Genomic DNA, 15,528 nt, shown 5'->3' with positions numbered 1-15,528 from the left:
ATTTTAACCCATTTTCACCCCTTTTGCTCACAACTTCATACTACGGCCCGGAAAAACGACAGAGTCGCTTGGGTATAGTGTACTATTGCCGAAAAATGACAGAGTCTTTTCAGGTATAGTGTACTATTTCGGTTTTTACTCTAAGTCCCTCAGGGGCATATGGTGCTATACTATGATGGTCAGATCACCTCCAGGCCCCAGGGGAGTGCTTTTCTGGGGGCAAACAGTGCACTGATGATGGGGGATTATTTCATTTGGCTCATTTTGGTGTTTTTTCACATTTTAACCCATTTTCACCCCTTTTGCTCACAACTTCATACTACGGCCCGGAAAAACGACAGAGTCGCTCGGGTATAGTGTACTATTGCCGAAAAATGACAGAGTCTTTTCAGGTATAGTGTACTATTTCGGTTTTTACTCTAAGTCCCTCAGGGGCATATGGTGCTATACTATGATGGTCAGATCACCTCCAGGCCCCAGGGGAGTGCTTTTCTGGGGGCAAACAGTGCACTGATGATGGGGGATTATTTCATTTTGCTCATTTTGGTGTTTTTTCACATTTTAACCCATTTTCACCCCTTTTGCTCACAACTTCATACTACGGCCCGGAAAAACGACAGAGTCGCTCGGGTATAGTGTACTATTGCCGAAAAATGACAGAGTCTTTTCAGGTATAGTGTACTATTTCGGTTTTTACTCTAAGTCCCTCAGGGGCATATGGTGCTATACTATGATGGTCAGATCACCTCCAGGCCCCAGGGGAGTGCTTTTCTGGGGGCAAACAGTGCACTGATGATGGGGGATTATTTCATTTTGCTCATTTTGGTGTTTTTTCACATTTTAACCCATTTTCACCCCTTTTGCTCACAACTTCATACTACGGCCCGGAAAAACGACAGAGTCGCTCGGGTATAGTGTACTATTGCCGAAAACTGACAGAGTCTTTTCAGGTATAGTGTACTATTTTGGTTTTTACTCTAAGTCCCTCAGGGGCATATGGTGCTATACTATGATGGTCAGATCACCTCCAGGCCCCAGGGGAGTGCTTTTCTAGGGGCAAACAGTGCACTGATGATGGGGGATTATTTCATTTTGCTCATTTTGGTGTTTTTTCACATTTTAACCCATTTTCACCCCTTTTGCTCACAACTTCATACTACGGCCCGGAAAAACGACAGAGTCGCTCGGGTATAGTGTACTATTGCCAAAAAATGACAGAGTCCCTCGGGTATAGTGTACTATTGCCGAAAAACGACAGAGTCCCTCGGGTATAGTGTACTATTGCCGAAAAACGACAGAGTCCCTCGGGTATAGTGTACTATTGCCGAAAAACGACAGAGTCCCTCGGGTATAGTGTACTATTGGCTGGAAGCTCGGTTTTTTTTCTAAGTCCAGCAGGGGTATATGGTACTATATTCTGGTGGTCAGATCACCTCCAGGCCCCAGGGGAGTGCTTTTCTGGGGGCAAACTGTGCACTGATGATGGGGGATTATTTCATTTTGCTCATTTTGGTGTTTTTTCACATTTTAACCCATTTTCACCCCTTTTGCTCACATCTTCAAACTCGGGCCCTGATTACAAGTTCTGACCAAATGATGACAAACACGGTATTTATTATGTATTTTTTTCATTTTTTTTATTTTTCCAACTTATACATCCATCATTGGTGCCAGGCAGGTTGTGGAGAAAGCAGTGAAGAAAGGAGAGAGCCATCACAGAAAAGATGTCCATCCAGGGTCAAGGTACCCTGCACTTTTACATATCCAAATGACAGCATTTAAAGTTTTTTAGCGTATGGTATCTCTCGTTGCATGGAACCGCACAAACGCCACACTGACGGCACCTGTACTTTGTTTGCCGCCTGCCTTTGGTACGAGAGCGGTCAGAGCACACGGCGCAGTCTGGACGTCCCTCTGCTTGACAAAGCCAATGACGCTCTGTGAGTCTCTGTGGCATTTCACCCTCCGGTCTTGAGCGCCTCTCTTGTTTTTTGGAGTGATCAGCCAGTAATGCATCAATAATGTTCTGAATGTAAACCTTTAAAGGTTTGTGTGGGCCTGGAGTGGATTTGGTGTATATGATGTGTGAGTTGACAATACTTATGCTTATAATGGCATTGAATATGCGATGATACCATTTCCGGGACCTGTGTGGAAAGAGGTATGTCTTCATCCTCTGGTCAGCAGTGTCCACTCCACCCATGTAGGCGTTGTACTGGTCGACACATACAGGTCTTTTGATGTCACGGAAGCCAGTGTCATCTGTCTTGGATCGGATCCTCCTCTGAACACAATCATTTCCATAGACTGTGGACAACATGGTGAGACGTTTAGTATCGTGCCAAGCACAAGCCAGGAGTTTTCCCTTTCTGCAAAAAACTGGGTCATCTCCTTTTTTCAGCTGTAAGACACTTTTACCAAGGCATTTTGGCATCCCCAACCTGGTAATCCTTACCGTCCCACACAGTCCAGTTTCCAAATCTGCTAATTCATTTGCAATTACAGGCGAGGTATAGTAACTGTCCATGTAAATCTCGTGTCCTTTGCCCGTAAAGGGAGAAACCAACTCACGGACAACTGCGTGTGTTGCACTGATGTTGCTTGCATTATTTTTGTACTGTCCAGTGTGCATTGACCAGCGCAAAACATACCCTGAACAGCTTTCACTCAGGGCATACACTCTATAGCCATATTTGTCAGGTTTATTCGGAGAGTAACATTTTAGTGAAGATCTCCCCTTGAAAGCTATTGTCATTTCATCTAAAGAAAGCTCCTTGATTGGACTGTAAACTGCTGCAAATTTGGGAATAATCAAATCTATTATTGGGCGGACTTTGAACAGTTTATCGTGCCCGGGCTCGCCTGTTCTCACATAATCATTATTGTTGACAAAATGAAAGAACGAAAGAATGATTTCAAATCTGTTTCTTGACATTACATTTCCAAATCCAGGCGTTTGTGTAAGCCAAAATGTTCCCCAGTAATCCTCGATTTCAGGTTTCTCAACAAGGCCCATGGAGAGATGCAAAGCGAAGAAAGCTTTCATTTCGGTGACTGATACATGATACCACTCAAGAAATCTTGAATGTGGCTTCAGAATCATAGGTGCCATACACGGATGTGCATATCTATTTGTCTCATCAGTAATGAAAGTCCAAAACTGATCGGTCAGAAAGAGTGACAGAATATCAAATGGATTAGCATCCGTCAGATCCATCTCTCCTGTGTAGCCAACTGGGTCTTCAAAAGGTTTGATCCATGCCTCAAATACCTCGACCTCTCTCAGCATGTCCCAGCTCTCATCCACCGGGCAAGTTTTACTGCAGCCACTGGTTCCACTGGTTCCTCGCCTCCGTCTGTCCTTTGCACCTGTCCGTTGTTTCGAAGTCCCTTCATCTCCACTTGGAAATCCATCGTCACTCTCGGGGAGATAATTTCCTTCAGAGTCAGAATCTGCTGTAAATTGCATGCCACGTGTACTTCCTCCGGCCATTTTTTTCCTTACCGGATCTGCCCTAGATCATACCTGGCTAATAAGAGGAAGTTGCACCGAACCGACCAATGACTGAAGTGATTCATTTTCTACTATTATTTCATAAATTTCCTTGTACGGTAAAGTCGATTTCTGCGACTTTGGCGCTTAAAGGGTTTTAATTAAACCAACTTTTAATAACTCCTGCCGACTTGTTGACAGAATTTGGGGTGGAATGACGCAACAATCTTCACATTGTCCCCCTATGTAAAAAACACCCTTGAACGTGTGTTTTAAATCATATCAGATTGATAACCAACCCACAGCAAAGTTACCTAGAGAGATTGTGCACACGCATTTCCATTGGCATCCAGCAAATATCAAATGCTTGGGGTGTATAAGTAGGTTCCTGTTTAAGACATGAACCCACCAGCTGTCCTTACCAAAATAACTCATTTGGCAGAGCGATAGACTGAAGATCTAGAAGTCCCTGGTTCATCCCCAGATTTCTGCATGAGAACATAGAAAGCGCATTTCTTTAAACCTTGTTGAAAGAATTAGAGGACTGAATGAAAGATACAAGATGATAGGTACGCTGTAGCTATTGAACACAATATGAGCTCAACAGATGAAGCTTTTATTTCAGTATGCAAGAGGGGCACAGTAAAGTCATGGAGCTTTAAAGCACCAACAGCATGCTCAAAGTCAATGAGAGTTTGCATGAAACACACAGCTGGTTTCACTGGGGATCGAACCCAGGACCTTCTGCGTGTAAAGCAGATGTGATGACCTCTACACAATGAAACCACAGAGCATGTGCCTGCATCCTACATGGCTGCTCTCTTTGATTTGCCCTGTTGAGTAAATCTACTATTTGTTTTGCAAGTCTTTTGTGTAACTGTCTTTCACATAGCTCAAATTGGAGCTACATTATAAAGGTGCAGAACTACACGAACATTGATCAAGACAAGGTAATCAGGATCTACTTTTATTTATTAGCCAAAATATGAAAATCATAAGCCATTTTACAAATAATTGCACTATTAAATGCACACAGACATAGCACATGAGGGCAAGGGTAGACACGACTTGGATCAAAATGTTACCTTAGCAAAAAGTAGCTGTATAGAAATGAACTCTGGCAAAAATGATCAGAATGAAAAATACTCACACACAAAGAAAGTACCCATACAAAAATATTCAATTCAAGTGGGGGCGAAGCTAAAACTACAATCCAACTATGAAGCACTTTCTGTGAATTGCAGACAGACAGTGGCTCTGGTTGAGGTCTAATTGGAAATAAAACTTGGAACAAGAGTCATGATTGCTGCAGTACAATTCCTATTTTTGACAAGACAAACCAAATGAGGAACATGAAGAAGCACAAGTGGTGACAATAAAATGGTTCATTTATTTGCCTGCACTGACAACGCAATGGATCCTCTTCACGTGTCTTCATGGCTGCCTCTGGGCTGTTGTGCTGGCTAAGGTGAGTGAATGGCCAATGTATGTACTGTATGCCATTGCCATATGATGCGTCCATCAGTCGGTAGAGCATCAGACTTTTAATCTGAGGGTCCAGGGTTCAAGTCCCTGTTCAGGTGACTCTTCATGTGTGGTTGAAGAACTGTAAAATTTGATGTGGAAAAAAGGTCTTTCCAAGTTTCTTTACAAATGCTTATCTTGTATATCTCCCAAGATTTTTAGTCTCTTTACAGTTATTAAACCAACTTTTAATAACTCCTGCCGAATATTAACCCGCTTTGTCATTAGCAGGTCCAGAGTGTGCCCTTTGCCCTCTGTGGGGCCACTCAGGTGCTGAGTAAGACCAAAGCTTCTGAGGACAGCGCCAAACTCTTTAGAAGAAGACGAGGTTGAGCGGGGCGTGAAGGAAGGAAGGAACAGTCACACACGTACGGGAAACTCCTACCAAGCAGTGGCCAGCCTATAGCACACTGGGATTCTGTGGTAATTGAACCAAGTTTAGCAGTTCCTTTCATCAGTTAATAACACAAGCAGGCTTTCCTATTTACCAATGTAGATAACAGGGGTTAGAACAGTGACTCTGGTGGGTCTTGAACTCACAGCCTTTGAATGCCTTTGCAACTTTTGTCTGATTCCCCTTTTTCACGAAAGCAGAACAGTCATCCGAAAACGGTCTACATCAATCAATCAATCAATCAATCAATCATTCAATCAATCCTTACCATCAAACTGAGAAACAAGGAGTGAAAAGAATGCATTTACTCTGTTTATTCAGGGATACTTTTCAATCTCTAATTGCAAAATGTAAGAGCTCTTTCGGGTGATAAGGTTTTCTGTACATGTAAACAACTGATTTGCTTGAAAGGCTATCATTAACGCACTGCTGGGATTTGAACCCTGGATCTCCTGTTTACCAGACAGGCACTTTGACCATCTAAGCCACAGATCCTCTTAAATGCTACTTTAACCTGTTTCACCAAGATATTCAGTGACCAATGTTACCTCATAGATTTTGCCTGCGATAGCTCTTTCAATCTTCTCTGGGTGGGCTCGAACCACCAACCTCCAGGTTAACAGCAGAGCGCGCTGGCCAATTGCGCCACAGAGACAAACAGCCCGCCCAATTAAATATTTGCGACTCGACAAGCCGCAATATCTTTTTTTTTAAAGCGAGCCAGCAACATTCGAAAGTTCAGCCCCTGTCCAATCAACTGTGTTTAATGGAGAGCGAGGGCATCAATCTTTCTACCTTTGAGCTAAATCCCCTGTACCAATGTAGCTATAAAAAAACTGGAAGTCTTTCAATCAATCGACTCTCGCCAATTTATTGCGCACTCAATATACTGCAGTTGATCTGGATATTGAGGAAAAATTGCAAGATAATGTTATTTGACATAATGCCGATGTATTTGCTTACTTTTTCAAGCACCCTTGGCAATTGAACCTCGTTCAGCAGTGCCTTTCATCAGATAGTAAAGCGAGCAGATTTTCCATTGTAAAAAACTAATATGTTCTCTCACCATTAGCGACTCTGGTGGGACTCAAACCCACAACCTTTGAATGCCCTTGCAAATTATGCCTGGAAGTCCAATGCGCTATCCATTGCGCCACAGAGTCCATACTTCCTTCCATGGTGCGTTTCCACAAACGCAAAACACGTTTTTCATCCAAAATGAGTCCACATCAGTCATTCCTTGCCAACAAACTGAGAATCAAAAAGTGAAAAGAGTGCAGTTAATCTGTGTGTGCAGGGATACTTTTCCATCTTATTCCAATTTGTAACAGCAGCGCATTTTCTGTCGTTGTAAATAATTTGCATACTTGAATGGACAACTGAGTAGTAGTAGGTTTGAGATGGGCCGGTAATTATTTAGCACTGTGGCATCAAGACTGCTCTTCTTTAAGAGAGGCTTAATGACTGCAGTTTTAAGGATCTTGGGAAAATTCCAGATCCAAGCAACATGTTGACTTTTTGATTGATTGGAGCCAACAGACTGCTCACCATAGACTCTAAAAATCTAGTCGGCAATGCATAAAGACAGCATGTAGTGGAATTCAGACTTGTGGTGATCTCTTGGACACTTTTGTCAGCCACAAATGCAAAATGGGTTAACTCCAGTTGTCTAGCTGGCTGCGTGCTTGTTATCTGCAAATAATGGTATTTTCAATGTTCTGAACTGAGTCTTGCAAAGAAGACTGCAAACTCATTGCACCTGGAGAAATACAGAAACCATCAGACAAAGTAACATTTACCACACTGGAATTTGAAATATTAACCCGCTTTGTCATTAGCAGGTCCAGAGTGTGCCCTTTGCCCTTGGTGGGGCCACTCAGGTGCTGAGTAAGACCAAAGCTTCTGAGGACAGTGCCAAACTCTTTAGAAGGAGACGAGGTTGAGCGGGGCGTGAAGGAAGGAAGGAACAGTCACTCACGTACGGGAAACTCCTACCAAGCAGTGGCCAGCCTATAGCACACTGGGATTCTGTGGTAATTGAACCAAGTTTAGCAGTTCCTTTCATCAGTTAATAACACAAGCAGGCTTTCCTATTTACCAATGTAGATAACAGGGGTTACAACAGTAACTTTGGTGGGTCTCGAACTCACAGCCTTTGAATGCCTTTGCAACTTTTGTCTGATTCCCCTTTTTCACAAAAGCAAAACAGTCATCCGAAAACGGTCTACATCAATCAATCAATCAATCAATCAATCATTCAATCAACCCTTACCATCAAACTGAGAAACAAGGAGTGAAAAGAGTGCATTTACTCTGTTTATTCAGGGATACTTTTCAATCTCTAATTGCAAAATGTAAGAGCTCTTTCGGGTGATAAGGTTTTCTGTACATGTAAACAATTGATTTGCTTGAAAGGCTATCATTAAGGCACTGCTGGGATTTGAACCCTGGATCTCCTGTTTACTAGACAGGCACTTTGACCATCTAAGCCACAGAGCCTCTTAAATGCTACTTTAACCTGTTTCACCAAGATATTCAGTGACCAATGTTACCTCATAGATTTTGCCTGCGATAGCTCTTTCAATCTTCCCTGGGTGGGCTCGAACCACCAACCTCCAGGTTAACAGCAGAGCGCGCTGGCCAATTGCGCCACAGAGACAAACAGCCCGCCCAATTAAATATTTGTGACTCGACAAGCCGCAATATCTTTTTTTTTAAAGCGAGCCAGCAACATTCGAAAGTTCAGCCCCTGTCCAATCAACTGTGTTTAATGGAGAACGAGGGCATCAATCTTTCTACCTTTGAGCTAAATCCCCTGTACCAATGTAGCTATAAAAAAACTGGAAGTCTTTCAATCAATCGACTCTCGCCAATTTATTGCGCACTCAATATACTGCAGTTAATCTGGATATTGAGGAAAAATTGCAAGATAATGTTATTTGACATAATGCCGATGTATTTGCTTACTTTTTCAAGCACCCTTGGCAATTGAACCTCGTTCAGCAGTGCCTTTCATCAGATAGTAAAGCGAGCAGATTTTCCATTGTAAAAAACTAATATGTTCTCTCACCATTAGCAACTCTGGTGGGACTCAAACCCACAACCTTTGAATGCCCTTGCAAATTATGCCTAGAAGTCCAATGCGCTATCCATTGCGCCACAGAGTCCATACATCCTTCCATGGTGCGTTTCCACAAACGCAAAACACGTTTTTCATCCAAAATGAGTCCACATCAGTCATTCCTTGCCAACAAACTGAGAATCAAAAAGTGAAAAGAGTGCAGTTAATCTGTGTGTGCAGGGATACTTTTCCATCTTATTCCAATTTGTAACAGCAGCGCATTTTCTGTCGTTGTAAATAATTTGCATACTTGAATGGACAACTGAGTAGTAGTAGGTTTGAGATGGGCCGGTAATTATTTAGCACTGTGGCATCAAGACTGCTCTTCTTTAAGAGAGGCTTAATGACTGCAGTTTTAAGGATCTTGGGAAAATTCCAGATCCAAGCAACATGTTGACTTTTTGATTGATTGGAGCCAACAGACTGCTCACCATAGACTCTAAAAATCTAGTCGGCAATGCATAAAGACAGCATGTAGTGGAATTCAGACTTGTGGTGATCTCTTGGACACTTTTGTCAGCCACAAATGCAAAATGGGTTAACTCCAGTTGTCTAGCTGGCTGCGTGCTTGTTTTCTGCAAATAATGGTATTTTCAATGTTCTGAACTGAGTCTTGCAAAGAAGACTGCAAACTCATTGCACCTGGAGAAATACAGAAACCATCAGACAAAGTAACATTTACCACACTGGAATTTGAAATATTAACCCGCTTTGTCATTAGCAGGTCCAGAGTGTGCCCTTTGCCCTTGGTGGGGCCACTCAGGTGCTGAGTAAGACCAAAGCTTCTGAGGAAAGTGCCAAACTCTTTAGAAGAAGACGAGGTTGAGCGGGGCGTGAAGGAAGGAAGGAACAGTCACTCACGTACGGGAAACTCCTACCAAGCAGTGGCCAGCCTATAGCACACTGGGATTCTGTGGTAATTGAACCAAGTTTAGCAGTTCCTTTCATCAGTTAATAACACAAGCAGGCTTTCCTATTTACCAATGTAGATAACAGGGGTTACAACAGTAACTTTGGTGGGTCTCGAACTCACAGCCTTTGAATGCCTTTGCAACTTTTGTCTGATTCCCCTTTTTCACAAAAGCAAAACAGTCATCCGAAAACGGTCTACATCAATCAATCAATCAATCAATCAATCAATCAATCAATCATTCAATCAACCCTTACCATCAAACTGAGAAACAAGGAGTGAAAAGAGTGCATTTACTCTGTTTATTCAGGGATACTTTTCAATCTCTAATTGCAAAATGTAAGAGCTCTTTCGGGTGATAAGGTTTTCTGTACATGTAAACAACTGATTTGCTTGAAAGGCTATCATTAAGGCACTGCTGGGATTTGAACCCTGGATCTCCTGTTTACTAGACAGGCACTTTGACCATCTAAGCCACAGAGCCTCTTAAATGGTACTTTAACCTGTTTCACCAAGATATTCAGTGACCAATGTTACCTCATAGATTTTGCCTGCGATAGCTCTTTCAATCTTCCCTGGGTGGGCTCGAACCACCAACCTCCAGGTTAACAGCAGAGCGCGCTGGCCAATTGCGCCACAGAGACAAACAGCCCGCCCAATTAAATATTTGTGACTCGACAAGCCGCAATATCTTTTTTTTTAAAGCGAGCCAGCAACATTCGAAAGTTCAGCCCCTGTCCAATCAACTGTGTTTAATGGAGAACGAGGGCATCAATCTTTCTACCTTAGAGCTAAATCCCCTGTACCAATGTAGCTATAAAAAAACTGGAAGTCTTTCAATCAATCGACTCTCGCCAATTTATTGCGCACTCAATATACTGCAGTTAATCTGGATATTGAGGAAAAATTGCAAGATAATGTTATTTGACATAATGCCGATGTATTTGCTTACTTTTTCAAGCACCCTTGGCAATTGAACCTCGTTCAGCAGTGCCTTTCATCAGATAGTAAAGCGAGCAGATTTTCCATTGTAAAAAACTAATATGTTCTCTCACCATTAGCGACTCTGGTGGGACTCAAACCCACAACCTTTAAATGCCCTTGCAAATTATGCCTAGAAGTCCAATGCGCTATCCATTGCGCCACAGAGTCCATACATCCTTCCATGGTGCGTTTCCACAAACGCAAAACACGTTTTTCATCCAAAATGAGTCCACATCAGTCATTCCTTGCCAACAAACTGAGAATCAAAAAGTGAAAAGAGTGCAGTTAATCTGTGTGTGCAGGGATACTTTTCCATCTTATTCCAATTTGTAACAGCAGCGCATTTTCTGTCGTTGTAAATAATTTGCATACTTGAATGGACAACTGAGTAGTAGTAGGTTTGAGATGGGCCGGTAATTATTTAGCACTGTGGCATCAAGACTGCTCTTCTTTAAGAGAGGCTTAATGACTGCAGTTTTAAGGATCTTGGGAAAATTCCAGATCCAAGCAACATGTTGACTTTTTGATTGATTGGAGCCAACAGACTGCTCACCATAGACTTTAAAAATCTAGTCGGCAATGCATAAAGACAGCATGTAGTGGAATTCAGACTTGTGGTGATCTCTTGGAAAGTTTTGTCAGCCACAAATGCAAAATGGGTTAACTCCAGTTGTCTAGCTGGCTGCGTGCTTGTTATCTGCAAATAATGGTATTTTTAATGTTCTGAACTGAGTCTTGCAAAGAAGACTGCAAACTCATTGCACCTGGAGAAATACAGAAACCATCAGACAAAGTAACATTTACCACACTGTAATTTGAAATATTAACCCGCTTTGTCATTAGCAGGTCCAGAGTGTGCCCTTTGCTCTTGGTGGGGCCACTCAGGTGCTGAGTAAGACCAAAGCTTCTGAGGACAGCGCCAAACTCTTTAGAAGAAGACGAGGTTGAGCGGGGCGTGAAGGAAGCAAGGAACAGTCACTCACGTACGGGAAACTCCTACCAAGCAGTGGCCAGCCTATAGCACACTGGGATTCTGTGGTAATTGAACCAAGTTTAGCAGTTCCTTTCATCAGTTAGGCGCCAGAGATTATGGATGAAATAAATGTATAAATAAAAAACTTCCTGAGATACAGAGAACTGAAGCCGGGGCACAGCTCTGGGTCGGCAGTGCCCCTGGAGGCCCGTAGAAGCTCCACACTCCAGTTGATTCTTGGATAAAAGGGCACCCAGCCGGTCTCGAACTCGCGTGAGGCGGAGCAGGGATCATCCACCCCGCACACGGCCAGACTTTGCCCGGCCAGGGAGCACCTTCTGCGGGTCGGAGGCTCCGGGTCGGAGCCCCTGGAGCCTGGAGCCCTCACCGGGCCCCGAACTCGGCTGCCGGAGGCAGTGCAGTGCCTCATGGATAAAAGGGCACCCAGCCGGTCTCGAACTCGCGTGAGGCGGAGCAGGGATCATCCACCCCGCACACGGCCAGACTTTGCCCGGCCAGGGAGCACCTTCTGCGGGTCGGAGGCTCCGGGTCGGAGCCCCTGGAGCCTGGAGCCCTCACCGGGCCCCGAACTCGGCTGCCGGAGGCAGTGCAGTGCCTCATGGATAAAAGGGCACCCAGCCGGTCTCGAACTCGCGTGAGGCGGAGCAGGGATCATCCACCCCGCACACGGCCAGACTTTGCCCGGCCAGGGAGCACCTTCTGCGGGTCGGAGGCTCCGGGTCGGAGCCCCTGGAGCCTGGAGCCCTCACCGGGCCCCGAACTCGGCTGCCGGAGGCAGTGCAGTGCCTCATGGATAAAAGGGCACCCAGCCGGTCTCGAACTCGCGTGAGGCGGAGCAGGGATCATCCACCCCGCACACGGCCAGACTTTGCCCGGCCAGGGAGCACCTTCTGCGGGTCGGAGGCTCCGGGTCGGAGCCCCTGGAGCCTGGAGCCCTCACCGGGCCCCGAACTCGGCTGCCGGAGGCAGTGCAGTGCCTAATGGATAAAAGGGCACCCAGCCGGTCTCGAACTCGCGTGAGGCGGAGCAGGGATCATCCACCCCGCACACGGCCAGACTTTGCCCGGCCAGGGAGCACCTTCTGCGGGTCGGAGGCTCCGGGTCGGAGCACCTGGAGCCTGGAGCCCTCACCGGGCCCCGAACTCGGCTGCCGGAGGCAGTGCAGTGCCTCATGGATAAAAGGGCACCCAGCCGGTCTCGAACTCGCGTGAGGCGGAGCAGGGATCATCCACCCCGCACACGGCCAGACTTTGCCCGGGGAAGGGCCACTCTGGCTGGGCATGGCCCCCACTGAGCACCCCCTGGAACCCTTGGAGCCCCCGGAGCACCTCCAGAGCCACCCCCCACTCCTCCAGACTCTGCCCGGGGAAGGGCCACTCTGGCTGGGCATGGCCTCCACTGAGCACCCCCTGGAGCCCCCGGAGCACCTCCAGAGCCACCCCCCACTCTCCCCAGACTATGCCCGGGGAAGGGCCACTCTGGCTGGGCATGGCCTCCGCCGAGCACCCCCTGGAACCCCTGGAGCTCCTCCAGAGCCACCCCCCACTCCTCCAGACTCACCCCGGGGAAGGGCCACTCTGGCTGGGCATGGCCTCCACTGAGCACCCCCTGGAGCCCCCGGAGCACCTCCAGAGCCACCCCCCACTCTCCCCAGATTCTGCCCGGGGAAGGGCCACTCTGGCTGGGCATGGCCTCCGCTGAGCACCCCCTGGAGCCCCCGGAGCACCTCCAGAGCCACCCCCCACTCTCCCCAGACTCACCCCGGGGAAGGGCCACTCTGGCTGGGCATGGCCTCCGCTGAGCACCCCCTGGAACCCCTGGAGCCCCCGGAGCACCTCCAGAGCCACCCCCCACTCCTCCAGACTCTGCCCGGGGAAGGGACACTCTGGCTGGGCATGGCCTCCACTGAGCACCCCCTGGAGCCCCCGGAGCACCTCCAGAGCCACCCCCCACTCTCCCCAGACTATGCCCGGGGAAGGGCCACTCTGGCTGGGCATGGCCTCCGCCGCGCACCCCCTGGAGCCCCCGGAGCACCTCCAGAGCCACCCCCAACTCCTCCAGACTCTGCCCGGGGAAGGGACACTCTGGCTGGGCATGGCCTCCACTGAGCACCCCCTGGAGCCCCCGGAGCACCTCCAGAGCCACCCCCCACTCTCCCCAGACTATGCCCGGGGAAGGGCCACTCTGGCTGGGCATGGCCTCCGCCGAGCACCCCCTGGAACCCCTCCAGAGCCACCCCCCACTCCTCCAGACTCTGCCCGGGGAAGGGCCACTCTGGCTGGGCATGGCCTCCACTGAGCACCCCCTGGAGCCCCCGGAGCACCTCCAGAGCCACCCCCCACTCTCCCCAGACTATGCCCGGGGAAGGGCCACTCTGGCTGGGCATGGCCTCCACTGAGCACCCCCTGGAGCCCCCGGAGCACCTCCAGAGCCACCCCCCACTCTCCCCAGACTATGCCCGGGGAAGGGCCACTCTGGCTGGGCATGGCCTCCGCCGAGCACCCCCTGGAACCCCTGGAGCCCCTCCAGAGCCACCCCCCACTCCTCCAGACTCACCCCGGGGAAGGGCCACTCTGGCTGGGCATGGCCTCCACTGAGCACCCCCTGGAGCCCCCGGAGCACCTCCAGAGCCACCCCCCACTCTCCCCAGACTATGCGCGGGGAAGGGCCACTCTGGCTGGGCATGGCCTCCGCCGAGCACCCCCTGGAACCCCTGGAGCTCCTCCAGAGCCACCCCCCACTCTCCCCAGACTCACCCCGGGGAAGGGCCACTCTGGCTGGGCATGGTCTCCACCAAGCACCCCCTGGAGCCCCCGGAGCACCTCCAGAGCCACCCCCCACTCCTCCAGACTCACCCCGGGGAAGGGACACTCTGGCTGGGCATGGCCTCCGCCGAGCACCCCCTGGAGCCCCCGGAGCACCCCCAGAGCCACCCCCCACTCTCCCCAGACTCACCCCGGGGAAGGGACACTCTGGCTGGGCATGGCCTCCACTGAGCACCCCCTGGAACCCCTGGAGCCCCGGGAGCACCTCCAGAGCCACCCCCCACTCTCCCCAGACTCTGCCCGGGGAAGGGCCACTCTGGCTGGGCATGGCCTCCGCCGAGCACCCCCTGGAACCCCCGGAGCACCTCCAGAGCCACCCCCCACTCCTCCAGACTCACCCCGGGGAAGGGCAACTCTGGCTGGGCATGTCCCCCACTGAGCACCCCCTGGAGCCCCCTGAGCACCTCCAGAGCCACCCCCCACTCTCCCCAGACTATGCCCGGGGAAGGGCCACTCTGGCTGGGCATGGCCTCCGCCGAGCACCCCCTGGAACCCCTGGAGCTCCTCCAGAGCCACCCCCCACTCCTCCAAACTCACCCCGGGGAAGGGCCACTCTGGCTGGGCATGGCCTCCACTGAGCACCCCCTGGAGCCCCCGGAGCACCTCCAGAGCCACCCCCCACTCTCCCCAGACTCACCCCGGGGAAGGGCCACTCTGGCTGGGCATGGCCTCCGCTGAGCACCCCCTGGAGCCCCTGGAGCCCCCGGAGACCCTCCAGAGCCACCCCCCACTCCTCCAGACTCACCCCGGGGAAGGGACACTCTGGCTGGGCATGGCCTCCGCCGAGCAGCCCCTGGAGCCCCCGGAGACCCTCCAGAGCCACCCCCCACTCTCCCCAGACTCACCCCGGGGAAGGTCCACTCTGGCTGGGCATGGCCTCCGCCGAGCACCCCCTGGAGCCCCCGGAGCACCCCCAGAGCCACCCCCCCACTCTCCCCAGACTCTGCCCGGGGAAGGGCCACTCTGGCTGGGCATGGCCTCCACCAAGCACCCCCTGGAGCCCCCCGGAGCACCTCCAGAGCCACCCCCCACTCTCCCCAGACTATGCCCGGGGAAGGGCCACTCTGGCTGTGCATGGCCTCCGCCGAGCACCCCCTGGAACCCCTGGAGCTCCTCCAGAGCCACCCCCCACTCTCCCCAGACTCACCCCGGGGAAGGGCCACTCTGGCTGGGCATGGTCTCCACCAAGCACCCCCTGGAGCCCCCGGAGCACCTCCAGAGCCACCCCCCACTCCTCCAGACTCACCGCGGGGAAGGGACACTCTGGCTGGGCATGGCCTCCG

The 15,528-nt window shown here is 49.7% G+C and overlaps 4 non-coding genes across 4 annotated transcripts; all 4 read right to left on the bottom strand.

The window, feature by feature from the left end:
* Positions 1-4,206: 4,206 nt before the first annotated feature.
* On the bottom strand, positions 4,207-4,279 carry trnav-uac (transfer RNA valine (anticodon UAC)). Its single transcript has one exon. It is a non-coding gene; the product is annotated as a tRNA-Val (tRNA).
* A 2,204-nt stretch (positions 4,280-6,483) lies between these two features.
* trnag-ucc (transfer RNA glycine (anticodon UCC)) lies at positions 6,484-6,574 on the bottom strand. The gene is given in 2 exon segments: positions 6,484-6,519; positions 6,538-6,574. It is a non-coding gene; the product is annotated as a tRNA-Gly (tRNA).
* Positions 6,575-8,487: 1,913 nt separating this feature from the next.
* Positions 8,488-8,578, bottom strand: trnar-ucu (transfer RNA arginine (anticodon UCU)). The gene is given in 2 exon segments: positions 8,488-8,523; positions 8,542-8,578. It is a non-coding gene; the product is annotated as a tRNA-Arg (tRNA).
* Positions 8,579-10,503: 1,925 nt separating this feature from the next.
* trnar-ucu (transfer RNA arginine (anticodon UCU)) lies at positions 10,504-10,594 on the bottom strand. The gene is given in 2 exon segments: positions 10,504-10,539; positions 10,558-10,594. It is a non-coding gene; the product is annotated as a tRNA-Arg (tRNA).
* Positions 10,595-15,528: the final 4,934 nt, after the last annotated feature.

The sequence above is a fragment of the Eucyclogobius newberryi genome, unplaced genomic scaffold (genome assembly GCF_026437365.1).
Source record: "Eucyclogobius newberryi isolate DKJ021-1_F unplaced genomic scaffold, fEucNew1.0.hap1 SCAF_46, whole genome shotgun sequence".
NCBI lineage: Eukaryota > Metazoa > Chordata > Actinopteri > Gobiiformes > Gobiidae > Eucyclogobius > Eucyclogobius newberryi.
The sequence above is the reverse complement of the archived record's forward strand: the minus strand, read 5'-3'. Positions and strand labels throughout refer to the sequence as shown.